Source organism: Dipteris shenzhenensis, chromosome 6, assembly GCF_047967505.1.
Source record: "Dipteris shenzhenensis isolate YYH24624 ecotype China chromosome 6, Dip_SZ_1.0, whole genome shotgun sequence".
NCBI lineage: Eukaryota > Viridiplantae > Streptophyta > Polypodiopsida > Gleicheniales > Dipteridaceae > Dipteris > Dipteris shenzhenensis.
Window position 1 is genome coordinate 21,159,149 of NC_141601.1, and position 26,743 is coordinate 21,185,891.

At 40.3% G+C, this 26,743-nt stretch overlaps 1 pseudogene across 1 annotated transcript; it reads left to right on the forward strand.

Annotated features, from left to right (window-relative positions):
• The first annotated feature begins 1,818 nt into the window (after positions 1-1,818).
• LOC147900916 (uncharacterized) lies at positions 1,819-9,667 on the forward strand (annotated as a pseudogene). Its single transcript, XR_015541146.1, has 9 exons — positions 1,819-2,660; positions 2,779-2,870; positions 3,476-4,080; positions 4,517-4,859; positions 4,950-5,066; positions 5,213-5,593; positions 5,688-5,876; positions 5,989-6,122; positions 8,809-9,667. The product of XR_015541146.1 is annotated as an uncharacterized LOC147900916 (transcript).
• Positions 9,668-26,743: the final 17,076 nt, after the last annotated feature.

Here is a 26,743-nt window from a genome sequence, read left to right on the forward strand (position 1 = left end):
TTATCCCTAACAAATGGATGATTAATCATTGGTGTATAGGGAAGGCTATTCTTAAGAAAATTTTGGCCAAACTGGATATAATATTCTACTTGATTCACCCCGACTTGGTTGGGGTTAAATGCTAAGTGGAAATTAAGAAGGGGATTCAAATGATTTCATGATAGATTTAACGACATTTGGAGAGGATGCAGGATTGGGAAGGTAGATTTCCTGCTATGGAAGATAATACATGTGGTGCTGCTTGTCAGGAGAAGACTTTCTAAATGGGCCAATGTTAACCCGGTATGAAGCTCGTATGAAGGGAGCCTCTTGAGACACAGTAGATTGAATTAACTCAGCCCTACCCTCTTTTTAATTTAAACTTTTAATGTATTTGGTGCACATTGCATGTAGGATGCCATAGAAGGGTTATGCATGTGTATGAAACATTATATAATTATAGTTTATTTACATAGTGAGGAACTTTGCTATCATGAATTAAAGGGGTCATGAAGTATTACTACCTTTATTTATTATGCTCATCCACTAGGTTAAAAGGGGTTTCAAACAGACAAGAGGATTAACTTTTTGCAGCCTTTTTTCTAATAAATAAATAAATAAAAGGCCGAGCATATTAAGATGGCGGTCCTAGAAAAAGGGACCAGATTATAAAAATTGGCCTATAAGAGGGCTAGTGGCCCTAGGCCTTGGTTAATAAATTATAGTTTTGACTTTGCGAGGGTCACTCAAAATAATTTTAATCAACAAAGACAAGGTGGCAAAACCAGTATGGCCTTTGCTTTAGTGAAAGGAAGAGCACTTGAGGTAGTAAGATAGACAACCCTTAATGCTCATTAATAAATAACACAAAATTAAGCACTAACCTTCTTTCTAACATGGTCAACTTGACCAGAAGCAAAGGGAAAAAGACCCATGGTGAAGGGGTCGAGCAACCCGAAACTTTCGGGGTTTTAGGGAGGGTACAAGATTAACTTTTTGATAGTCATCGAGTGTAATGTGGGAGGTGCTTTGAAGGAATTGGGCAGCTAAAGGTTAATGAATTGTAATTTTGACTTTGATTTAACTAAAATTATAAATTACCGTGTCAAAATAATGTTAATTAAGATAAAAAGCATAAAGGCGAGTGAAAAGATTGATTGGAACAAGCGACTAGGGATGACTGAGCGGCCAGCCTTGAAGCCTTGTTAGATGGAGCCAAGTTTAAATTAAAAAATGGGCTCGAGCACGGGTGACGGTGGCTATGGATAACTACTACCGTTGTAAAGGGCGGGAACACAATGAGGAAACGCCACGTGGATACGGACCACGTGCAGGGAGCCCCATCCTATGGGAAGCCCGCATTTGATAGCGAAGGAGAGCCACGAGTTGCGAATCTCGGGGGTGCCACGTGTGCGGTGCAGGGCTAGCGGGCGGGATGCGCGGCGCGCCGAGCTGGCCACGTGTCGGGATAAGGACCACGGGCCGGTTACCCGAAGAGGAAGTGGATGGCCGGGAAGTTGGGAAATTTGCGTTGCCGGCAGTCTCTGCCGGAAGATGACGGATCTGACAATGTGGGTTGCCGAATTTCGGCACGATGGCGATTTGGGTCCGTCGGATTTCGAAACACGAACGGGAATTTTGAGGTGGGCGAGCGATTTTCCGGGCGAATTAAATTCCCGACGTCGGGTGAATTTGGGACGATCCGACGATGTGGCCGTGGGTCGCTTAATTTTGGATAGGGGTCTGTCGGTTTCGAAATCCAAATGCATTTTCCCAGCGAAGGACGTTTAAATTGCCGACGTAGGTGGGAATCCGGCAGTTGAATTGGGGACGAGATCTGAGTCATCTGCAGAAGAGGGTCGCTTAATTTTGGCAAAATGGCGATTTGGGTTCGTCGGATTTCGAAACCCAAATGAAAGTTTTGAGGTGGGCAAGACGGATTTTGCCGGTATAAACTCCCGGCGAATTCCCAGCCACACAAAATTCCCGTCGTCTTCTTCACCCCCAAAAACTCCCACTTTCACTCATCTGCTCTTTCTTCTGCTTACAATTTTGAGCATCTCATCTCAAAATTGCCTCTTCTCTTCACTCATTTCATCCCTCCGAGCTCCAATTTGCTGTCCTGTCTCCTACCAATTTCACCATCAAAATCTCTGCTTCACGATCTTCACCCCAAAACTCTCGCTTTTGCTCCCTCCTCTCTTCTTCTGCTTGCATTTCGAGCTCACCCCCAAATCTCACTTTTCAGCTCCAATTCCCTCTTTGTGTCTTCACCCATTTCATCCCTCCAAGCTCCAATTGCTTTCCTGTCGCTTACCAAAATCTCTGCTTCTCTGCCCTCCCCCCTTCACCCAAAATCCCCTCTTCTCCATCTCTTCTTGTGAGGCCTGTAAATCTCGGCACCCCAAATCTTCACCCATTTCATCCCTCCAACCTCCCTGCTTCCCCTTGCCCCTCTCATCTCCTCTCCCCCCACTTTTCATCTTCTGCCCCTGCATCCCTCCTGCATCTTTGAGCACCATTTGCCCTCCTCCTTCACCCATACCAGTTCTCCTCTTGTTGTGCCTCAGTCTGCTTCTCCCCTGATCCCTGCTGCCAAATTCCCTCCTCAAGCAGTGATCTCACTCTGCTCTACTACAGTCCTCGCGCTTTATTGTATCCCCCCTCTTTGTCTAACCCAGGTGATTTGCCGTGTTTTCGGTTTTCAAAGAACCTTGTACTGTCGTCGCCCTTGACATGTTTTAAGCCGATCTTCTCCAGATTCCTCATATAATGCTGCTGAATTTGTACCTCATGCAGGTCAGTTCAAAGCCCGTGCTTGGAGCGAGATGTCAGCCGTTAGCGTTCAGGGGATGGAATGTTCTCTCACGGGTTGGCCGTCTATAACTCAGGTTTTTCTTCGAATCTATATGGCTTCTTTGATTTGCGAGTCAGGTGATCTACGTACCGTACTTGCTTGCCGACTAATCTGTGCGATACTTAAAATTTGATACTCAAATTCAGGTATAAGTGACTTTAAATTTTTGTGTACCTCTTAGAGGTTTTCAGGAAGATTTCAGAGTAGATTGGACTGGTCATTGGACATCTTGCTTACTAACTTCTTGGGAACCCTCATCACCTCCGAGCCCTGAAGTTGAAAGCGAATCCTGTATACTGTAACCCGAGCCTAGGTTTCCCGACTCTTTAACACTTCCCAAGACTTCGATCTGAACGTTCTTTCGCTCCAAGTCGTAGCAGTGGATGCCAAACGTCAAGATCAAGTGGTCCGTATGGGATGTATAAGCTTTCGATTGCCTGACCAGGATTGTCGTGTTCGGAAATTGGCTCTGTCGAATGTAGCGTAGCTTTGAGTATGCCCGATGGTTTCATTAAGCTGCTTTAGCATGTAGATGTAGCAGCTCTAAGTTATTTAAACAAGCTTGTCCGTTCGCTTTTAAAAGAATGAGTGCCAATAGTAACTTCTAAAATTTTGGCGTTTCCGTTTTGATGTTGACAGTTCGATGACTTTGTCTGGACGGGATTGGGAGAAATAGATCCTCTTGAAAATCTGGTGCAGTTAGACGGTACAGATGATTCAGACTCCAAATCAAATTCATCTGTCATGGTGTCTATGGAACGTTCGGAATCTCTACAGCTCGGTGACAAAATGCACGGCAGCAACAAGCACGATGCCAGTCCAACACTCTGCGAGTCCAGTTCAAGGACAGATTCCCCCAATCTGTCACATGATGATTCTCTGGCTACTTGTCAATGGGAGAGCATGAATGCTTCAGACCTTGCATCCGTATTAGACAGTACTTTCCCCAGTGAAAGTGTCTCATCCATCCCTCCAAGTGAGGATGGGTATGCACTGTACAATGATGGTCTGTTGCTGCAATCTGAACAGATCTTGAATGGAGAAGTTGACATGTTTATGGCTGATTCCATTTGTGGAGATTCCGATATGATCGCTGCAACAGCCCCAAATAATGTGGGTTTGATCCCTAAAAACTCTGATAGGGGAGACTGTACAACTCATATTAGCAGCCACGAACAGGAGGTTTTAACAGATTGCAACTGGGATGCTGTTGGCCATATGGACGATGTAGAAGACAATGCTAAGTAATGTCCTTCTCTTTATCCATAAGCTGAAATTAGTAAATAGATATGGAGTAGCTTTTTCTGTCTTGTACGGTTAAGCCAGCAAAGTTTTCAAGTACTGCCCAAGATGATGGGATTTAAACACAACCCATGGGATTAAGCAAATCTAGAATGTAACTGTCTCTTACAATCATTTTGGTACAGTTTAAAGATTTAAAGCCATAAAGGTATTCTCTTTTTTGTACTCTTGTCCGCTTTTGTGAGTCTATGATGGGATTCTATATGTACAAATAAGTGCGTGCGTGCGCGTGTGTGAGCGTGTGCTTGCATGTGTGTGTGTGAGCGTGTGCGTGCATGTGTGTGTGTGTTTGTGTGTGTATTCATATATTTATTTTAGGTGCTGATGGTCCATCTAGAGGTACTAATAGCACTTGCTGGTGGTGCCTTGTACCTACAGCAGGCCATCTACCTTTGGGGAGATGTTGGATGAAACTCCGGTGAAAGACATAGTGCCTCCTTCTCTCCCTTCTCTACTGGATTGTGGGCTGCAAAAATTTGGCATTTCACAGCCCTTAAATGACACACGTGGAGTGTGTGAGGAAAAGGTCGATGCCACAAGTCATCATCGTTTCAGCCTTACAGGAACTAGGAATGTAGGCACCATGAACCTGTGTTCATCAACTGATACAAAGAGTCAGATGACTGTGTCACAGCATGTTTGTACAGAGCCTGATATGAAGCTAGCCTGGCACATGTCTCAACCTATATCTAATGTGCGTGGGAGCCTCAATAGAGGAAAGGTGCATGTCCATTCAAACCTTTCCTTAACCTATAGAGTTTTTAAAGACAGGGCATAGGATGTCTGACACTTAAACTGACCTATTGTGCAGCATTTGCAGCAGTACACTTCTAAAGTTGAGGAAAGCAACATTGTTACTATGAATCCACAAAGCAAGCTTGCTGATTCAGCAAGGTTATCCTCTCAAATGAAAACAGACCGGGCTCAGGTATTGCTTTAGAGCTTTCTCTCCATTAAGTTTGTTGTGTAGATGTAAGCACCCGCCTCCTGGAAGCATGGAATGATCTGTGGTGACTGGCAAGTTCGGTGTACTAATTTTATGCTTTCCTGACCAAAGAAAATATCTTGTGACAGCAGGCGAGTCGGGCTAGACGTCTTGCCGTGAGTAAAAGACGGGCTGAAGGGAGGGCCAAGAAGTATCCACTTCACAAGCTCATTCGTATGTCTTCATCCTCTACTGGTACTCGTGACAGTGTAAGCCAAAACTTGGCAACATTGGTGCCCATGTTGCATACACCAATACCCTTGATGTCCCAAAGTCCCACCAGTCTACCTGGAGGAGCGGAGTCTTTACAGATGAATCAAGCAAAACATCAGACATCTGCATTGTTACCCATAGTTGTTTCCGCCCCCCCTGTTACCCTGGTCCAAGCGCCAAACTCATACACATTTGGGTGTACCCAGCAGGAGCTGAACTTTACATATCAGCATCAACAATTCAAATCCCATTGTGAGGTGTGTATCAAACCTCCTGTCAAAACTTATTTATTGATAGGATGTAGTGCAGTCCATCAGGGTACTCCACTTACATCACTGACACTGTTACCAGGACCAATGCCTATCATCAGAAAGCAGTGTAGTCCAGCACCCCCTTGCCCAGCCTATGCATTCACTGTCAAAGGCACCAGTTGTTGGATGCCTATCAAGCTTAACAGCAGTGAAAGGAAAGGACAATTCTTTTGTCGGTGAATGTATGGAGGCCACATTGCTCAAGCAACTGGAAAATACCATAACACAAGTAGGTCTATGTTCTCTGTGGATTTCTAGTGCAATTAATGATTTACAATTGATGTTTTCAAAAAAGCCCAATCCTGGGAGAACTCTAAAAGTTTTTTTATAAGGTCCTACAGTTAAATGAGCAAACAAGAATTTGCATTCGGGATGCTCTATACCGTCTGGCTAGAAGTGCTAAAGAGCGACAGAATGAAGCTGAAAGTGCCATGGCCAACAAGCTCGGGTCAAATAATTTGTTTTCCAGAATAAGGTATTTTTGCTACCTCAAGACATTCTCATGTATTATAGATCTTTTTGCAATACATGCATGCAGTAAGTAGCCCCGACCTAAAACATGGTGCACATTCACGTGGGCATTACAATTTACCACCACACGCATGTGCACATGCAGTCACACATCATAGAGAGATCCTCTCCCCCCCCCCCCCCCCCCCCCCTTTCCCTTCTCTCTTTCTCTCTGCCCCCACGTGTAAGCTATCCTCCCCACCAAGTTTTGTAAAACTTGCATGGGTCTCAGTGGTTTAGGCTCTGGTTTGTGTTTTGTGCGTGTGTGTGTGTGTTCGATCCCTGATTGACATCTGATGAGTCGTTTCGGCTCCTGATTTGTACTGACAAAATCTCTCTCTCTCTCTCTCTCTCTCTCTCTCTTATATATTACAGCAGCAGGAGCATAGCCTCTGTGTTGTCACAATTCATGATTTTGATATATGTAATCTCCCATTAAAATTGTCAATCAGCTCTAAGTACTTTGCAGGATAAGTGTTAAAATTGTCAATTAGCTCTAAGTACGCTGCAAGAGCAGTGTTAGATGCCACCTTGTTTTTTAAGGGTTGGTTCATTGTAGGGCTTGTTTGTTTTTGAAATCTGGTTTGACACATGAATTTTAATTATTCTGCAAAGATACAACTCCCCTACAGGGTTCATATCTTCTTCTGCACACCATTTAATTCACACCCTTCTTTTGTACCTGTCGATGTCTAATTGAATGACTTGGATTGGATGCAAAGTAAGGATTATGTTTGGGGTTTTGATGACAGCCATCTCCCTTTTGCTTTCCGTCGTCTTCATCATTTTGGTTGTCTCTTTCAAATTCCACCATGTACTCGAGGGCGTTTGCAATTGTGTGAACAGATAAGATACACCTGCAAGGCTGTGCCATTTTATTTTATCCATCAAATCTGCATGCTTCTATCTTCTCTAATCAGTTTGGTTCCTGATGAAATTATCATTTCCATGTGTCCATGGGAGTCAATAGCACCTGATCATTTGAATAGGCATGTGATCCACCATTGCCATGATTACTCATTGCATTGTGCTTTCCTTCACTAGTGGTTACAACATTGTCATATTAAGGGCAAAAGTCTCTGCTTGTCCATACGCATCGCCTATCCTCTCAAATGACATGTCTTGGAGAGGTTTACAAAGTTGCCTCTTGGGCCCCCATGCCCATATAGTGTGCAAAAGATGTGACTAAGGGATAGGCTGTCCACAAACCAATAACTTACAAAAGGTAGAAATAGGCCAAAGTCAATAAAGAGTACAGGATGTGCTAGCTGAATGCACTTGAGACAATTACATGTCCTTGAATCATTGAGTAGTGACAGGCTGTTCCACATGACCTACAATCGTGACAGGCTGAAATGCAATATGCAAAAGTATATCATCAGTAGACTTTGATGACCTGCCTCCAGTATGAACTTCAAAGACCAGGGCATCCCCATCTGATCCTCATAATCCTATTAATTAGAAGTGGGATCCCTGATCTCGTAAAGGCCTCAAGCCAAGTAGGTTGAGAGTGAGGCCTGCTACCTGTAAGATCTCAATCCAAGGGTATGGCTGAGAGGGAGTGTTGAATGCTCCCTGGTGTTCAGGAATGAAGGAAGGCATGCTAGTAATGAAGGATTGACGTAACAAGGTGATGAGGAGCTAGTCCTTTAGGCTGGCAGCTGGAAGACGTGGCCTGTACTGCAGCTACCTCCCCCTGACAATGACCAGTAGATCGGATTGTAAAATTGGAGCTAGCAATTGGATGGAGAACCTTCAGTTGGAGTGTAATGTGGAGGAGCCATGACAAATCCTATAGCATGAAGGCATCCTTATTGTGCTGCCCATGCTGTGTCTCATATATCCTTTGCATGCCATGTGCCACTTGTGTGTGTGTGTGTTGCTACTGCTTGTGGTACACCACTTGGGTCAGTCTCTGGTTTTGAGTTTCGTGTGTTTTGCCACTCTTGTGAATGCTGAAAGCCCCTCTATTGCAAGGAAAGAACAATTCTTCTGTCCCCAACACATTGGGGATGGTTCAGAGGCCCAAATCAAGCTCCAAGAAAAGGAAGTAGAGCAGGTCCCAAGACTGTTGCGCTGATACCAATGTAGAAATGGTCTGAGCTACAAGAGGAGTTGTGCGAGAGATGATTAGAAGGGTGGGAAGTAGGAGGCCCCAAGCAGATTAGTGGGAGTAGATGGCACGCCAAATCTAGGTTGGAGGTGGACTGAGATGTGCCTCTTGCAAGTATTCATGTTGTGCATATTTTTCTTTGCCCTTTAACTTGGAAGCTACGGATCTGGATACCATATTTCCATCGATGACGATCAGCTTCCGAATTCGAGAGCAGAGAGTAACGGATGGTACGGTGTTTTTGTTATCATACACTCACATGGGCACTCATGCATTGCTGCAAGGCAAGAGCTCAATAGATTGTCTCACATGAAAAGTGCAGAATGTTGTTAACTTCTGATTTGTGTACTTTTTCTTTCCTAATATATTTTGTGTAGTTACAGGATACTGTGATTATGAATATATATGAGCGTACTTCTTAAACTTTTCTTTTAAAGCTCAACTTAGTATAATGTTTTGTTACGGGATCTGAACTCTTTTCTAAATCTTGGAACGTTGTATTTGCCTTAACCTCTGTAAATCCTTTTTTTTTGTGCAGCTGTAAAGGTGCAGTAGAGACTCAAACGAATCCAATAGATCGATGGGTGGTAAACCTCCTTTTTTACAAGCAGCCCATTGTACCAAAAGCCAAGGTCCAGTTATTTTCACCTATGTCAACAGAAGCAACAAGACATCCAATATTTCAGTCTCCCAACACGAATGGAAACATGCAGTATTGGCATTCTTGTGGAAGATCTATAACTCCACAGGAAATGAGCCTCTGCACATAGAGATAGGTTTGGAAAGAAAAGACAAAATGTCACTAGGGATGTTTCTTTATGATTGAAGCAAGGCATTGGCTCCCTACAACCCACCCAGGCATCTTCCAATGATCTTGGAGTTTTGAAGTGTTCATCTTGCTTGCCTGTGACTTGTGACAGAACAGTCTGCATAGTCAAAATCTTCAGAGATCTTTTGAGGACCACAACTGCTTAAGGCAGGCAGGTTGAAGGACTTGGTCTCTGAGTGCAAAATTCAAGAGATCATCTTGAATTGTAATGGCTTACTAAGTTCTAACGTGCGGCTTTCATGGTGGGCAAAAATTGGCTTCTTCAAAGATGTCCAGATATATCAAATTTCAACATGCTTTCATCGTAAGCACACTTGTAAGTATTGTACTATATCCAGAACCTACTTTGGAAGCAAAGAAACACATTATCGTCTTTCGTAATCAGGACCTCTCTCTCTCTCTCTCTCTCTCTCTCTCTCTCTCTCTCTCTCGCGCACGCGCACATGTCATGGCTTACTTTTGCTTATTGTGCGCCTATTGTCAAACATAAGCATAATGGTCTATTCGTTCTCCAAATGTTTATTATATATAGTTTAACGTATTTTCCCAAGTTGGAATGGTGTTTTAATGTAGTGATTTCCTCTTCAAAATGACTTGTGCTTTCCTTTTACGTACAAATGCTTTAATCCCTTCCCCTTACGACTTCTGTAGACAGTCTTTTATGATTTAGAGATGCATAAAATGGTAGAATTTAGTTTTGGTTTCCTTTCTGTAATGAGCCCCTGTTCAAGAGGCCTCACGGGTAGTAAACTGTTACATGCCCTCCACATTTCATGATTTTAAATTGCTACTTGCTTGTACTTGCTCTTTATGTTCATGACATAAAGGGATTGGTGTTGACCTAAAACTCTGTTGTTTTGGTCATATTTTCAGGCCACTAGAGGAAAAGTGGGATTGGTGTTGACCTAAAACTCTGTTGTTTTGGTCATATTTTCAGGCCACTAGAAGAAAAGTGGGATCTAAACATGTACACAACCTTGCACTTTTACATGAGTTTAAGGAGCTGAGCTGAAGATGACAAAAGGGAGGATTTGGGAGAGAGAACGTCTTAACATTTTTGGGGGCTAGATTTGACCATGAGTAGTATAAAGTGCCTCTTAGTAGCCCTGCAGCATGAATCAATTTTGACACTGTAAAGCTTATGCAATTGGATTTAATGTTCCTTTTGCAGTTTCCATCTTTGGTAACCATCAAGAAATAGGCAGAGGGGTTTGTCTTCATGCTAAGTTAGATTGGGTGTTCTGAGTCAATTATGAATTTGTCTGCAGATGATATAGGCACTTAAGACATTTGCAAAACCTTATCAGAAGAAGAGTTGCATGCAAGCATGCTTGATATTGTTTTCCTTGTCCTTTGCTACACTATGTTTTTCTTGTCTTTTGCTACACTACCTACAGGCTAATGTTGGTCCTTGGGTTCTTTGTGTCTTTTAGATAGCTTATTGCTACAAGTTCTTGAGCGGTTTTTCCTTCTTTTGCCTTCAGCTGGCATTTGAACACTTCAAAAATTTAGGAGGGGTACAAGAAATTTCATAAGTATACATGTATAACTAGGAGCGACATTTTCGCAAGAGAGTTTATGGAGAATCCTTGCTTTCTACTTGAGCTTGCCTCCTCAATCAAATCTCACCCCCCCCCCCCCCAAAAAAAAAAAAAAAACGTATTCTCGCCCCTTGGTTCTAGTCTTTTTTTTCTCATTCAAACTGCATTCCTCCCTCTTGTGTTCATCCCTCCCTGTCTGTACTAGGGTTTGTTATAATGGAAAGCTCATAATTGGGAGGATGTCCATTTCTAATTCGAGTCAATCATTTTGGATTAAGAAGGCTCATTACAACGAGATGTCTCTTCTTCCATTAGTAGACCTTGAGCTCCATTGGTTTTAATAGAGCTAATCATTCTATTGATCACCTTGGTGATGATTGCTTCTCCCAAAATATTTGGATGTGAATGACCATCCATTGAAGCAATCTCCATGATCTTTTGGGCAAGTTGTTATTCTCTTCCGTCATCATTACCACATAGGTGTGACAAAACTCTTCATTTCTTTTTGAGGTCAAGGTTGTGTGTGTGGGATTTCTTTTAAACATGCTAGCGTATGATTGGCTGTCCCACTAAGGTATTAAAAAACCGCTCCACCCCATTCCAATGGTGGATACACGACTTTGGCATAAATTGGCTCAACAGCCCTATTGCATAGCAAATATCAGGCCATGTCGATGTCATCAAGTAGACGAGCTTACTGATTACTTGTTGGTAAAGTGTAGGATCTGAATATTCTACACTCAGCAACTTGAGCATGTTGTGATGATCTCAATAGGTGTACTTAGAGGTATGGCATCCAAGATTCCAAACTGCTTAACAATATACCTTGTTTGGTTGAGAAATATGCCTCCCTATATTTATTTTATGCACGAATCCTAAATCATGCATTTCAAACTATTTACGAAGATTAACCTTGGCCTAAGGTCATCCACATGAAGTGCAATGATTGTGAGAGCATCCGCATTTCTCTTCAAATACACCTCATGATCAACTTCACTTCTCGTGAAGCCTTCTTATTTGAAATAAGTCTCAAATCTTGTTGTATCTAGCCATAAGGCCTTGCGTGAGAGAATAGAGTGCCTTCTTTATCTTACACACAAAGTGCTCAAATCCTCTTTCCACAAATCCTTCTGGCTACCTCGTATAAACCTCTTCTTGTAGCTCTCCATTAAGGAATGCAAACTTGACATCCATTTGATTCAACCCCATACTACAATCAAGAGAAAGAATAAGGCCGATTGTCTTCATCCTCGTGATCAGTGTAAACATATCCTCATCGTCAATGCCTTCATGTTGAGAATATCCATTTGCCACCAATCTTGCCTTATATTTATCTACACTCTTGGCAGCTTTTTGCTTGACTTTGTAGATTATACTCTTCTTCCATGGCATCAACCACTCTTTTAGGCTTCATGTCCTTGACAATGTCCCTCAGCTTCATCCACTAGCTTCTTTGCCCACCTTGGCATCTGCTTGGGTGATGTGGCTTCTTAGTCGATGTCAGCATGACCACAAGAGATGCATTCTCCACTTAAGAATTTGTAGAATGTCTAGGAGATACTCCCCTATTCCGTTGATTGCTTCTATTCATGCTAAGTAGCATGTCATGAAATATCTCCCATTTTGTGGGTGTCTACAAATTGTTGGTTTGCTCTTCCATTTGATTCTACATAACCATGATGGCAAGTAGCTTGCTCTACCTTCTCATCAAACACCACATCACAAGAAGCAATGATTTTATGAGCTATAGGGTTGTAGAGCTTATAAGCTTTATGTTCCCCTACATACCTACCCAAAATGAATCTCTCACTTGGAATCAAACTTACCCCTCTTGTGCTTTAACACATGGGCCTAGGCAATTGATCCAAATAATTCGAGATGCTAGACATTTGGCTTATGTCCACTCCATGCTTCCTTTAGTGTCATGTCATGTAAAGCATTAGCAAGGGATTTGTTTTATAAATAAACCATTATGGAAACTACTTGTGACCAAAACTTGTCAGGCATGTCCTTTGTTTGCATCATGCTCCTTGCACACTCAACAATGATGCAATTCTTCCTTTTTTCTACTGCTATATTTGAGGCAAGAAAAAGTCTTTGTGTATTCCCCATTGCTTTTGCAAAACTCAATAAAGCCTCTGCATACATATTCTCCCCAATTTTCAAATCTAAGGCATTTGATTCAACAACTAGACTGCCATAGTCGTGAACTCTTTGAACTTTGCAAGTAGTTTAAAAGTTTTCTTCATGGTGTAGACAAATATCTTTCTTGTGTTATCATCAGTAAATGTGACAAAGTATTTGCTACCACCAAGTGATGGCCGTATTGGTCATATACCTTGCAATATCAGTGTGCACCAACTCTTGGCTCTTCTGGCTTGACCCTTGGGAAAAGGTTCCCTATATTGTTTCCCATAAAGGCATCCTTCGCACAAGGCTCCCTCCTTGACTGCTGGGAGTCCTTTAACCATGCTCTTGCATTCAAGCAATTGCATGGATTTGAATTTGACATGCCCATACTTTTGGTGCCATAACTGAGAGTCTATATGTGCAACCATGCATACTCTCTGGCCAAGACTTGTGACCACCAACTTATAATAAACAAATTCATCTCTCAACCTAGATTCATGGTAAGTCTCGACACATTTAAGACATCACAAATGAATTTTACCTTCCCATTTGGAAGCTGAACTGGTATGTCAGCAATTCCTTTGATTGGAAATGGATGATTGTCCCCTAGATGAACATCTAGAGATCTTGATTGGATCAATTTTCTTGAATGAATCATATCTGCAACACATGTTGTGATGCACTGGAATCCACTATCCACACATCTTGGTTAGTTTACATTGATGCACTCAATGCTATGCATGATTTGACGCTCTTGATGAATATAACATTGCATGACTTGTCTGCAACAATCAGCATCCTTGTCCTTGAAAAATATATCTTCCTTGAGGCTGCTGTCTGACCCGTCTAAAAATAGTCTATTTCCATTGCACGTGCCCTCCATGATTTCATACCACTTTTGCCAGGTTCAGCCTCTTGCTTGTTACGACATTATCTAGAAACGTGACCCAACTTGCCACATTGATAGTATTTAATTTTTCTCTTTGCATATGGCTTCTACTTACCAAAAGTTTGCTGTTGTTGTTGGCTTTGATTGTTATTGTTTTCTCTAGGCTTGGACTTTAGAATTTTTACCATGTTATGCATTCTCTTACCTTTGAGTTGCATATTGTGCATCTTGGCCACCACTGTGTCTTCAACATGGTCATCCCTCAATCATGTTCATTGATCCTCCTCTTGGATCAAAAGGCTATTAGTTCATTAGACTTGATAGCCGTGCCTGTGGCAATTAATGCCACCCTTAGGCTCTTATAGGATTTGGCTAAACTTTGGAGTATTCATTCAACAAACACCACATCATCTATATCAAAGCCATTCTCATTCAGTCTATCCTTGAGTAACTTCATCTTGTTTAGATGATCCAACAATGCATCACCTCTTCCATATGAATATTTGCCAACTGTCTTCAAATTAAGATGTAACTGATGACTTGCCTCATAAATGGATATTAGCATAGTCCATACCTGAAATGCATCTATATAATGCATCACTTGGGAAAATATTGTGCCCTTTTGGCATATTGTAAAAATGTCCATTTCTTTGGCATTCATTTCATCATAGGAATCCTGTCGTGCTTCTTTCCAGGCATTCTGTGCTAGAGTTGCCACTTTGCCATCAATAAGCACTCACAACTTCCTACTAACAAAGGCGTTCTTTATTTGGTGTTTCAAGATATGGAAGTTATTCTCATCAAACACTAGAGTCTATGGCACATGAAATTCTCCCTTTGATGTTATATGGTGATGACTCAAACATGTGCACACACTAATTGTTGGATATCTGAACGACTCAAACATGTGCATACACTAATAGTTGGATATCTGACTACACTACCCACTACGTTGCCAAAATTTGCCAATTGAGAAATGCACAATGAAGAAGGAGATGCACTCTCCATTTTGGTTTAGAAATATTTGGATTTTATGTTCTGAGCAAAAAGGTATGCTCCCCCAAAGTGTGATGCCTTTTTATGCCAAAGATGTGTAGATTTTGGTCCTTTGATGACCCCCCCCAAAACAAAAGGGAATGGAGATTTGGAATCTTGTAGACCTCACCTTTCAACTTGGAGAGAGCCAATTTAGGCTTTTGCGAAACAAATGCCTATTTTCGGCTTTGAAGGTTGAAGTTTAAAAATCCAATTGTGTACTCATTGTGTAAAATTTCACTCAATTGCAATTGTGGGCATTGAACCCACAATCACTTACTCATGCTCAAAGTGACATACCACGAGTAAATCTACTCACGAGAGGAATAAAAGGGAAGGATTTATTTATGTAGAAGCTTTTGACTTAGCCTTTGGAGAGACACATGACAAAAGAAGGAAACCTTAGGTACCCTAAGTTCAAAAACTTAGGTCCTTCATGAGCGTACGCCTCTACTTGAGTTCAATCGTCGTGCCACCTGTCCTTCTTCTCTCCTATCTTCTCCCTTCTTGCCTTCTCTCCTAGCTTCTCCCTTCTTGCCATCTGAGTAGTTCTCCACTCTCTCTTCTACACTCCTTCTGTGGCCTGAGATTTCTCCACAAGACTGTAAGCTTCCTCCCTTTAGTTTTTCTTCACTCTTTATCTGCATCTTCTTGTACTTTGGCCTACACAAGCTGCCTCCACCACAAGGTTCTACATTTCCTACAACAACTCTTACTTCAAGCTTCCAATGCTTGTCTAAAGCAAGCTCACCTCCACTACATTGAAGCTCTGTGCATCTACTTCACCAGATAGTATTTGGTCGAGGTTACGGGCTTGCTCCAATATTTGATAACCCAATGGGTGCTCTCTTACTTGTGGACACTTCCAATGTGAGGTTGGGTCTTCTTGTGTGCTGCAAGTTTCGCAAGTCATCTGCCTTTTGATCTTGGCTTCAAGCTCTTCTTTCAGGCTATCAGCTCACTCTAAGCTTTGGTCCAAGCTCTCTACACAGTGTCATCACTCTGCTACAAGGTCTTTCATGACAATTCATGCCGGTTAGTTCACTGTGCATTTGCAAACTCTTCCATTAGCGAGTTCTCTACTCAACTCATTGTTCGAGATTTATAGGGTCTCTTTCATTCTTCAAAAACAAATCCTTACTTTGCTAGAGCCACCAACTTATCCACATCCTGAGCTAATCCATTTGTACTCATCTCCTTAGAGATTTTGATCCCTCTTTCCTTCTAGAAAGTTATTTCTCTTGCTATCTGTGCATCTCTCTAAAAGCTAGGTTCTCCTTGGCTGCTAGTTTGTCTTGTGAGCTTGTCCTTACAAGCTCTCCTCTACCACAACCTTGTATTCATCCTAGCCAACCTACTTTTTGCTATGTAAGTGCCACTATTTTCTTTGATCGGTCTTTGCAAGATTGCATTTGTAGTCATGGCTTTTACATGAAAAAACCTACAAGGGTGGTAATAATTTAGAATTTTAAATTGTATATGAAAAAGCTACCAGCAACTATGCTAGCTCCCCAAGATTGTGTGTAATACTTCTTGGAAGGGGTTCGAGTAGTAGGAGGTGATAGCTCCCCAAGATTGAGTGCAATAATTTTTGGAAGGGATGCAAGTAGTAGGAGGAGCTAAACAATAAAAACGATGACTATGATAGATAGGTGACAGAGTACCCATAATAGCATATGGATGAGTAGCAATAGGAAGGAAAAAACTATGGTGGCAAAATGTACCAAGAGACTGGGACCTTTGGGCTATGATACCAATGCAACACCAGCTAACTAAAAGCCTATTTAGATGGTTTACAAACCACCTTCTCCTTGTCTAGCCTAACCTACAACTGTTTTTTCAATTAGCCCTTACTCCAAAGCACAAGTTTGAGGAGCAACCAGGATTTCCAAAAAAACCAGCCATGTGTGAACCAAGTTCAAAATTTGGTGCCCATTTGGTTTGCAAACCAGGGCCTTCAAGTGAACATGCTCTAAGATTGTTGCTTTCTACTTTTCCACCTAGCCACAGATTCTGCCATGAGCTCTAGCTTCTTGTGTTCTCATGTGAGGTCTACCTTTTTTCCTCAACCTCATCGCATGGTAAGCTTCTTTCTTGAGTCCTCCCTTAAACCCAACAGCTCACTTGGGACCTTGATTGGGTGCCATATGTATTTTGATTTAAGTAGTCTATCCAACCCTTCATATGCACCCCATATTTAATGCCAATGCCTAAGGATTACTTAGAGATAGTTCTTTTTTATAGCATTATGCTAGCATCCCACCTTTGTAGACATCGCCGAGCCCTCTTGGTTTCATGCCTCACCATAAACAAGCCTCAAGCATCCACGATTATGGTTGACATAACATACTTAGAGACATTACAATAGGCACGATAATGAAAAGGCCCACATCAACAAAACTACAAAACAAAAGGCATCACACAAGTCGAATATCCTCTTCAAAGAAAAAAAAACAATCCACAATTCACCGTAGATCACATTTGGACCCTTGGTACAACAAAAACAAGGGAGAAGTGGCTAGAGGCACATCCTCGCCTTAGCAAACACACTACATTTTCATGAAATATTCCATGGGTTGCATAGTTGCCATGAATTTTTCATCATTTTGAAATCAAAGCGTCATGCAAATCTAGTATAACCATGGATAACATTTTCATTATGTTGAAAAAGCCATTGGGAATGTGAGATATTGTTCAAGAAAACAATGAAAACTTTTTGCTAGAAGGTCGCAAGGGAACACATCGTGGAGCACACCTCAATAACATGCAAGAATTTATGAGACAACTAACTATGCTAGGCTTAAAACTCAATGATGATGATGTTAAAGCAATCTTTTTATTGAATCTTCAAAGCAAGTATTCTTGCATCATCAAAATTATAAGGTTACTAAAAAAATATATTTCTAATAATATGGTGTATATGTTTCTTAGTGAAGAGCACAACTAACCAAAATTTTTGATGATAGAGAAGGGAAAATGCAATTATACTATTATATAGAAAACAAACACTTACCTTTTGGCAAGTTTTTCTCGATTTAACACCGCTAGCATGGATCCATACCTCTTCTCATCATATTGATGATAGACCAATCATGACTCTGGATGAGATCCATGAGTGGAAAGAGAACTTAATTTTGACCTTTTGTTGCCAAAGGATATGCACCATTCTATTTTACCAGTTTGGCCTCATTGGTTTTGAGAGGTCACATGCAGATTTATCATATGCTTGTATGGATCAAACTCCACTTTTTGATCATACACATTTGATGGTAAGCCCTCAACATGGGGCACTCTCATCTACGTAGATTAGCACATATTGATTCCAATGATGTATAACCATCACACATATGCATCGATCCGACTCCATCGATTGCCACCTCAAATTCTAGCATCCACCATTTATGCTTTCACCTTCAACACAGAGCATGGTATGATTGTGGACAAAGATTTCACTGCAATGAGTAACATCAATAATTAGAAATTTTCATCATCCACTCATATATGTCACAATGCATTGGTCATGCACTTCGTTTCCACTATGAGCATAGATGAGATACATTGCACCACATTTGGATCTAGTGATTAACACCCCTTTATATCAATATATCACTCCTTATTATGTGAGCATTTATGCATCACTGTAGTCCTACACCAATGTAGTGGACATTATCAAGCTTGGCCATAGAATGACTTGAGGAATCTTAGTGTTCATCATGGACTTATGGCTATTGTATACAGTCAAAAAGTGATGCAAATTATTGGCTAGATTCAAAATTTTAAAATTTCTCCGACATTGACGTTAGGCAGCTCACATGCCTTAGGGACTTCTAGTGAATTTTTTATAATATTTTCAGGCTTCTAGGCCTTTATATTGCTAGCTACATTGTGAGTCTATGGTAGACACTACGTCCTATGTCAATGGATGTTTAGCCATGTGCATATCGGATCACCTTTAGCTCATGATAGTTGAGCATACAGGTTTGATACAAAAAAGATGGACATGATACAATATATATTGAACTAAATATATACAATATATATAGCTCATGTACCTGTATGCACATAATAGAATTGCTTCAAGGCTACAAAAAAGGAAGAGTTTTAGTGTGCAAGTTCGTTTGCTTCTAACAAAACTCAAAATGGATAGTACCTAGGCTTGTCATCACAAAAGAGTACACAAACTTTAGCCACTGTCTTCCACATGGACACAGAGCGTGAGAGTTATCCCATGTCGCCTTGGAGCAAAGAATCATCACCATTGCCATCCCACTCTTGAGGATCCTACATAATGGAGGAGGAGACAAGAAGTAAGCAACTTTGATTGAGTTTCCAAAAATGTACTTAAGGGAGGCCTTTAATAGTCTAGATCTATTACTTTTGAGACACACTCTTGACGTAGGCTCTAGAAATCTCTCCAAAATAGAAAGATCACTCTTTTCTTTTGGCTTTCTATTCATGGAGGGATTGCTGTGAACTTATGGAGATCCAAGTTTGGAGTTGACCCTACTTGTCCTTGTTGCCACATTGTAGTTGAGTTAGTATAGCATTGCCTTTGGGAGTACAAATATGCGAGGATGATTTGGAAAGGTGTTGCTAGGATTTTCAATATCTTTCATACATCACCTTTCTATATGACTTGGGGTTCAGTAGCATGGTTATCTCTTGCTAGCTCTCAGGTGTTCTTCGAGGGACATGATCTAGATCCAACTCTCATTGTATGGCAACACTCAGTGGAGTCTTGTTCCCTCCAGGATGTTCCCTTCACTCCTTTCAGACCTGCTCATGCCTCAGTAGACACATCATGGGAGATTCTGGCTAGCATTGCAACTTGGCATATTTGGAGAGCCAAGTGTACAGAGGCAATAGAGGTCACCCAGGTTCAATGGCAAGTATTTGGACTGATGTATTACACACTTTAATGACTATTGGGGTGAGTATGCAGGGATCCTCCAAAGCAACCACTGCCAGGAGAGTTACTTTTTTTAGAGTTTGGAGAGGATCTCCTTTCTTCTCTGAGTCTCCCTCAGGGTTGAGGTGGCATTTTTAGCCTCTACCTTGGTTTTTTATTAGCTCCTTCTGAGCTATTTTTTCCTCATGCATAGCATGATGTATTCCCACAGTTGAGCTTGCTCTCGCGGTTCTCGTTCATACTTAATGAAGTAATTTTCTTGAAAAAAGAAGAAGAAGAAGTTACTGTTTGAAGCATGGACAGATAATGAAATAACTTTTTTGAGATTTTTATTAGGACTGTTGTTCACAAAAACTACTTTGACTGTAGAGCATTCCCAATATCTTGGTAGAGAGAAAAGTGCTTAAGAAAGTGATTTTTGCTATTGGAAGTCCACCCAACAAGCCTAATCACTTTCTTAAGCACTTTTGTCATGTTTTCTTGTGTAATGACCTTTTTATTAATTTACAATTTCAAAATAATTAAAAAGATCAAAGAGATAATAATAGGATATACCATAAAAATATTCTAGACTTATGTGCTGGTTTGGCCTCTTGGGAGGATCCTAACTTGAAGTAGATATTAATGTCATGTTTACACTGAAGTAGAAAAAAAGAGGAAGACCAAACAGGAAGTGTCAAATATTCCCAAGGAAGGGAGATACCTTGTCCTTGAAGGTTCCAAGAGAGGAGAAGGAAGCAAATCTTGTAATGAAATTCTCTTTGACTTCCTCCATCAGTGCAATGCCCAACAAAAGTTTCATATCTTCTATGACATGTTCAAAGAGATTGTCTAGCTTTGGTGGATGATCTCAGGGAAATTCTAGATGAACAATACAATGCATTTTAAAAGCTCACAAAAGAGGGTAGGATTTCTATTGTACACAAGTATTACATTCACATGAAGGATGTGGTGAGACTTAAGAAGGTAAAGATCAAGAATTACATTCACATGAAGGATGTGGTGAGACTTGAGAAGGTGAAGATCAAGAATTACATGAATAAAAGATATGAACTCTTGCCACAACATGTTAACACAAAGTGCAACATTCACAAGAATAAAAAGTGTTGATTTTTGGAGAAGAGTTTGTCCTTTGTAGTATACCTTAACTGTCATGAGGTTGATATTGTAGAAGGCTCAAAGATGCAAGAGGAAGAGGAAGTGGCAAAGAAACCTTGGGATCAAGAGCCTCAAAAGTAGGATGAAGAGGAGATACAAGAGGTGTTACGAAATTGTATTTTACCGATATTTCTTGCTATGGAAATTATTTTATTTTAGTCAAGTGTGACTATGGCAAAGTGTTCCATAGGCGATCCAACGGGGGTCCGGTTTAGTTGGGGACCCCTAGCTACCTATGTTACTACCATGCTAGATGGTTAGTATTGTGGGTGATTCCATGTTAATACTAATGTTGCTACTGTTACTGATGTTATTGCAATTCGTCACGAGGTGTGTATTTCGATGTTTGTATACATCAAGCATATAATTGTGTTGGGATTAGTTGGTATGATGATTCATCAATTGATTTCAGCCAACTAACACAATTGGCAGCTCGATTATAGATGATGAGTTGGATAATGAGGAAAGGAGATGGTGAAGGTGATTTGGATTGATCGAAGTATCGAATGGTTGCCAAAGGCCATGGGCCATATTGTTATGTAATGAATATTAAGCCATGGGATATTTTATTTTATTAATTATGGATGAGGGCATATTAAGCCTTGTGATATTTTGAGCTCGTGCAACTATGTTGAGCAATTCCTCTAATTGTGAACAAGGGATGCTTTTGGATGTACTATTATTGGCTCTTTGCTTTTTGGAATTACAATTATAAATACTCTAGATGGGAAGCAAGTGCCACCATCTAGAGGGGGCAGATTGGACCCCATGTGGCGTCATCTATCTTGTTTCTTCCTTATTTCCCTATTCTTGGTTTCTATCATCTTCGTAAATCATGAATTTGTGAGCATGTCTAAATTTAATTCTTGTAACAGTGGTATCAGAGACTCGCTACACCCTAGCCTGACTGTGGGAGGCAAGCAACATGATTTTCTCCAATCTGATGACATGGTTTTTCTCAAAATGTGCATTCTGATTGAAAACCTTGTTTAAAACTATTTGCCTTCTATGCTCCTTTAAAATTTTGAGTGTGTCGAAAAAATGCATTTTGTGTAGTGTGATGAGACTTTTCCATTCCCTGGGTGGACCAAATTGCAGGGCATCCATACTTTTTCAGAAAATATGAAAGGTGGTTAAAGATAATATGTTGCATTTACAAACTAAATAGAACTCGCTTTAATTTGTTAGGAGGTGACGTAAGGATATGCTAATAAGGAAAGAGTGGATTTTTGTTACCATGTAGTGTGTTATATTGCAAAGCTGTCTAGGTTTCTTCATTGATTTTGCAAAACTCTACAATTCCTATCCTAATGCACGGTGATGATTCTTGCTCTAAGTTTGTTTGTCACAAAGAATGAATAACTTGTCTAATGATTTCCATACTTCAGTTTTCACATTTCGCGCAATCGCATCTGCCTCATGATCTTTGATTGCATTGTGTAAGAGCTCCAAAGGCCATCCTTTAATATGAAAACATATCTTGATTTTCTTCTTGGTTTTGTTTTGCTTTGTGTTCGTGATAAAAACTACCAAAAGATGGCTTGATAGGAACTTCTGTCCCATTTTTAATTCTTAAGGCCTATTGTAATATGAACATCCCCTCCATGGAGACCAATGTTTGACAATACTTTTTTCAATGCTTGAAGTGCCTCCTTCTTATGATTTTCAAGACCAAGCTTTTAGAAAAATCCAATATATAAAAACACCAACTTTTCAATGATCTAATATATAGCATACAATATGCATATATGTACACTACACAAAGGGATTTCAAGAACAGCTTTGAAATTTGGATCAACCTTATCTCTGTTAGATACTCTCCTCCACCATTTAGGATCCATGACATATGCTGGCTCCTTGTAATAAAGGCATGGAGATTTTGAATTGCCACCTTTTCTTATGTTGAACATACACTTGAGGGTCTTGAGGTCACTAGCCCTATGCCACCACTCCACTGGGAAATCACCTTCTTGCTCGACATGAAGATGCCCTCCTTGAACTTGATTTTTTATCATTGTTGGTGGTATTTTTGTGTGGTGGAATACCCAATCAAGAGTTTGGTGGTCCTGTGTCTTAGCGTGCCATTGAGAAATGCAAGGCACTTTGAGTGTGAAGTTGAAAAATCAAACATTTATAAATACATTATGCATCTGGAAAACATTTGAAATCCAAGGGTGTGGATACCTCAAATGTGCCTAGCCACCAAATGTGTTTTTCTGATTGCACACTGAAGTTTCTTGGGTCTACATTTGTAATTGATGAATCAAGATCTCTATTCTCATTAATGTGATGGTCATTGATTCAATTCTTTTCTCCTTGACAATTTTACATTCATCTAGCTTTATAACAAATTTAACACATCCTTGGCACTCTTCAAATTTGATACCATAAAATTCAACCATTCTCCTTTGTACTTGTTCTAGATCGACAAAAATGTTATTCCAAGGATCATACATGGTTGTCATTTTTGTACACCCCTTCAATATTGAAACAATATCCAATATAACCATCTACTTCTGTTCTCTTAACTTCCACACTTTTGCAGGCTTCGATAAGAGCACATGATTTATCATCTGATCTTTCAAAGTCATCGATAGTGTTTAACCTTTTCTGCTCACTCCACTCTCACCACTGCCCCTTGAATTATGTTCACATCAACTTCGTGCTATCTACAAATTGTTGCACAACATTGTGTTTGTCTGTTTTAAATTTTTTCTCCTCTAGCATACTTTTCACAACATTAGTTGACAGTAAACCTCTCATTTGTTTTACTAGAATAACATTAGGATCAACATTCTCCTTCTGATGCTCTACAATTTTCCTAAACAAGCACATACATAAGAGTATTTCTATGCTCGATTGCTATTATCATTGAGTACTCAATGATTGTTTCTATGTTGCATTCAAAATAGTAAAAGCAAAAGAAAACTTACCTTACTCCCTGAACTCTACGCTTGCATCCTCCAGTGCCAGCTTTCAATTCTGCAATGTTACAAATCTTTCTATTTCGGAGCCTTTCTCCCAAGGGAGTGTCTTTTCTTCTAGATTTCCTCAACTTCTTCTTTGTCTTAGTGTGCTATACATTTTTGCAATAGCAAATTGAGCTTTGACGTATCCATGCATTCCCTTATGCCATCACCCACAAACTTCAGTAGTGTTGTCAAATTGGAAAATGGAGGAGTACGGTTCTTGATTGGACATTTTGGATACATGCCTCCGTCACACCATAACTCAATATGTTATAAGGCTTCTATCCTCATGTTCTCTCTTTGCATGGCATCTACTTATGGACCCTTCTATCATTTTTATAGAGACAAATACTCAGGATTAGCATGGATTTATCATGGTAAGTCATAACACTTTGTTTTATAAAACGTCGATGAGGGTGTAAAGCAAAATTGTTGAAAAAGATAGAAACATCTGACCATGCCACAGAAAAAAAATCCAACAAGAAGGGACTTTACCATCTCCAAATTTAGAAGAATTCACGCGGGTGCTTTAAATGTTTAAAAACAAAGATACTTAAAGCTTATTTAGGGGGTCCTTACATGGCACAAGTCAAGACTGAGATAAAATCTGCTTTAATAGAGAGAGAATGTGGTATGAGCCTTAATGCAAATCCATTTTTACATATTTTGGAGGAAAGGAAAAAGAGAAAATGGTGAATTTGTTATAGGGTCCCAAAATGAGTTTCCTTTTTTCCTAATGCTTGAGGCACTTTCCTAGCTTGTGACTTGCCTCTCTCTGTCTTCTTGTGGTCCAAAAAACTACCTCAAGGTAAATTTTGACTTTTCTACTTGCTTCCAAAGCTAGCTTGCGAAACGTGGCCCCTAGAGCTATTTTTAGCAATGGTTTTTTTACCCCTCCCTTACCCTTTAGCTCCTTCCCTAGGCCCATGGAATTAATACACTGGATTAGCCCTTTTTACAATTCTAATCAATAAGAAGCCAAAGGTATTCTCACAGGTCTATTAAATTCACATCCTCGTGCCATTCCCGCCTCTTGGCAAATGACCTTGTTTTACACTCAAGAACTATAGTACGTTAAGAAAAGAAATAATAATACTAGCATAAAATGCCATTACTACCAAGGTGGATAATCCACTAAGGCCCTGCTTCTACAAGTCCCTTATATTTTCTTCTTGTTTCGTAATGAGTTTGTGAACTTTAGACATGGCTTTCATTTTAGTATTTGGGGGCCATTTGTTGTTATGCCTTTTGTTTCCTATGTGTAAATGTAGGAGATGGAATGGTCACTCCAATAAGCGAGCTGTGCTTGTTTCTTTGTCTGCATTTTATATGTTTGTCCATATCCACTTGGGAACCGTAAATAGTTCTTGGTTCATTGAATTCTAAATTGAAGTTAAGTTCGTTCAGCATAGTTTGTAGTTTTATTGTCTGTGTTGTTTGTTTCATCATGTCAATGTTGAAATCCCCAAGTAAGATGGTTCACGAGTTAAATTTATGTTGTTTTGTGAATGAGAATTATGTCCAATCCTCTCTTTGCTTTTGCTGGATGTGAAATTTTTTTCCATGATGCATCATGATTGAAGCATTCCATTTCCAACTTAACGTCATGAATATTCCATCTACACCATTTACCAATCCATCCTGTTGGTTTATATTTCTCGAGTAAAGCTCTACCAACATGCCCTCCTTTATTTCTATAATTGTGTGGAGTCCATTTATAACCTTTGGATCTTTCAATCCTCGGAGAAGTGATCAATTTCTTTGGACATGTTTTGTCCCAATGGATATATCCAAAACTTTTTTATTATGTCTATTTGTTTGGGCATTATTGAAGGCATAGCCTCCACCCACGTGGACACTTACCATGGGATAGGATAAATACACCTCTAGTAAGAGGGAGTTACTAGAACAAAGTAGTGGGATCATTTTGTAACTGTAGGGACAGTTGTAACTATCCCTAACAACACATGTGGCTTTTGATCCACCACATAATGTTTTGGACTATGACTGTTACATTTTGAAACTTATTGTTGCCTTACAACAGTCGGACTGAACTCGAATGGCTATATAAACCTTCTATCAGCTCCTTTTGAAGAGAGTTGTTGAGTTGATGTATTCTCTGCTAAAACATAATATACAAGAAACATACGACCTTTTTTTTTTCCTCTGTTCTTTTTATACATCTCATGATAGTTTTGTAGGCCGATTACTTTTCGATTATATTCCGACTACTGGCACCTTGTTGTTAGGAGTGGAGAAGTGTTTGTGTTTTTCACTTGTTTAAAGACACTCTGAACACTATTGGCGATCCTATTAGCGTTCCTACTCAGAATTACCAGTTTTTGCTCATAGCAAAACAAGCGATAATGTCGATTACGATGTGTACAACAACAGAGAAACATACAAATCGCAACTCTGAAAACATCAAAGCTTCTAACGGCGTTGTAGGATCACAGTGCACACCTGCATGCACAAAGCTAGCAAATACAAATGACATCGTAAACCACATACGGTAGCCAGTGTCGAAAAGCAATAGTATTTGAGCAATGCTCAAATGCTAGGAAGAAAATCTTTAAGCAACTCGCACGTCGCCAAAACATCTATCCTAGTGAATACACTAGGAGAGGAAGGCTTCACAATGACAGTTCAGCAATACGTGCACATCTGTATTGTGAAGTAATACTCTGCCAAAGCGAGCTTTGATGAGGCTCAATATAGTTGTCATTAAGCATCAACTGTAGGCACAATCGTTTCAATCTAAAAAGGCTCAAAGCTTCACACCACAACTCACAAAGAAAGACCTCAACAAAAGCAACAACAAGCAAAGAACAACTGACAGTTAGAACAGTCAGAATCCTATTGGAATAGTGACGTATGACAACAACATCAACAAGACACCAAAACAAGCACAATACATCAAGGTCAGCAAAGAAGATCACAACACCGACATCACAGTTCCACTGTGAAAGCAGCACGCAAAGCTTAGCTCTGCTGATAGTAGTGCATTTCGACC